Here is a 2,503-nt window from a genome sequence, read left to right on the forward strand (position 1 = left end):
GTAAGTCCAAGACGAGTAACACAGCAGTGGTGTCTTCTTAGTATTGTAGGCCTGTTATTACCTAGGACACGGATCAGCGCGTATTTATATCGTTCACAAAGGGTGCTTTCTTGGATCATACCTTATTACGAAACATTCTAGAACATATCCTCTGACGCCTCTTTGTGTTTATCGAAGTTGTAGTCACATGCGCAGTGCAAGCGTCCCTTCAATTGTGTGTCCCTCCTTTGAATCGTTGTACGAACGTCGAAATGGCAGATTTGAGATAAAAGATCGCGGAACTGAAAAGCAGCTACAATCACTTAGTAGCGGAAAGACTTCAGGGGCAGATGAAAAAATTGTTAAAATGGCTCTGAGTACTATGGGACTTAATATCTGAGGCCATCAGTCCCCTAGAACTCAGAACTACTTCGTTTTAGTTTAGTTTTAGTTATGTCATGTTCCTTAGATCACTTCCCCGATTATTTTATTGATATGATGTGAAACATGTCAGTTTAGAAGATATATGCACACACCTGAATAGTGCTAATATTAATATTACTGAAGTTTTTAATTCTACACTTGCAAGTACGTTTAGAGGTACAATTCTTTTTTTCTTACCATTTCTGAAACAGAAACTCGTCCATGGAGTAAGAGTTGTGCAAAAGAAATAATTTTAAGCTACATTTAAAACTTGATCTGCTACCTGGCAGACACTTTATGTTATAGGGCAGATGATCAATGATATTTGTTGCTGAATAATGTACTCCTTTTTGAGCAACTGACAGCTTCAATAACGGATAGGAAGGTCATTTTCCCTGTATGAACATCACTGTTCTTCGCGAATTGAGATGGATTATTTGTAACGAATTTCATTAGCGAATATATGTACTCTGATGGTGCAGTTAAAATACCTAACTCCTAGAGAAGGTGCCTACATGACGTCCTACACTCACTATTCCCACTGCTCTGTTTTGTGCAATCAATACTTCATGTGTAAGTGGTGAGTTACCCCAGAAACTAACCTAATGACATCACACACATAAATTCCCGAATCAGGATTCGAAACTGCGACCGGAGCAGTCACGCGGTTCCGGACTGAAGCGCCTAGAACCGCTCGGCCACAACGGCCGGCGGGCTAGATGAGATACCTAAAAGATTTTATAAAAATAATGCGAAAGAACTTGCTTCTCTTCTCGCAGTAATTTATCGTAGATCGCTTGAGCAACGAAAGGTACCTAAAGACTGGAAAGAAGCGCAGGTCATTCCCATTTTTAAGAAAGGCCATAAGAGAGATCCACACAATTATAGACGTACAGGGTGTTTCAAAAATGACCGGTATATTTGAAACGGCAATAAAACCTAAACGAGCAGCGATAGAAATACACCGTTTGTTGCAATATGCTTGGGACAACAGTACATTTTCAGGCGGACAAACTTTCGAAATTACAGTAGTTACAATTTTCAACAACAGATGGCGCTGCAAGTGATGTGAAAGATATAGAAGGCAACGCAGTCTGTGGGTGCGCCATTCTGTACGTCGTCTTTCTGCTGTAAGCGTGTGCTGTTCACAACGTGCAAGTGAGCTGTAGACAACATGGTTTATTCCTTAGAACAGAGGATTTTTCTGGTGTTGGAATTCCACCGCCTAGAACACAGTGTTGTTGCAACAAGACGAAGTTTTCAACGGAGGTTTAATGTAACCAAAGGACCGAAAAGCGATACAATAAAGGATCTGTTTGAAAAATTTCAACGGACTGGGAACGTGACGGATGAACGTGCTGGAAAGGTAGGGCGACCGCGTACGGCAACCACAGAGGGCAACGCGCAGCTAGTGCAGCAGGTGATCCAACAGCGGCCTCGGGTTTCCGTTCGCCGTGTTGCAGCTGCGGTCCAAATGACGCCAACGTCCACGTATCGTCTCATGCGCCAGAGTTTACACCTCTATCCATACAAAATTCAAACGCGGCAACCCCTCAGCGCCGCTACCATTGCTGCACGAGAGACATTCGCTAACGATATAGTGCACAGGATTGATGACGGCGATATGCATGTGGGCAGCATTTGGTTTACTGACGAAGCTTAATTTTACCTGGACGGCTTCGTCAATAAACAGAACTGGCGCATGTGGGGAACCGAAAAGCCCCATGTTGCAGTCCCATCGTCCCTGCATCCTCAAAAAGTACTGGTCTGGGCCGCCATTTCTTCCAAAGGAATCATTGGCCCATTTTTCAGATCCGAAACGATTACTGCATCACGCTATCTGGACATTCTTCGTGAATTTGTGGCGGTACAAACTGCCTTAGACGACACTGCGAACACCTCGTGGTTTATGCAAGATGGTGCCCGGCCACATCGCATGGCCGACGTCTTTAATTTCCTGAATGAATATTTCGATGATCGTGTGATTGCTTTGGGCTATCCGAAAAATACAGGAGGCGGCGTGGATTGGCCTCCCTATTCGCCAGACATGAACCCCTGTGACTTCTTTCTGTGGGGACACTTGAAAGACCAGGTGTACCGC

Source organism: Schistocerca americana, chromosome 8, assembly GCF_021461395.2.
Source record: "Schistocerca americana isolate TAMUIC-IGC-003095 chromosome 8, iqSchAmer2.1, whole genome shotgun sequence".
Classification (NCBI taxonomy): Eukaryota; Metazoa; Arthropoda; class Insecta; order Orthoptera; family Acrididae; genus Schistocerca; species Schistocerca americana.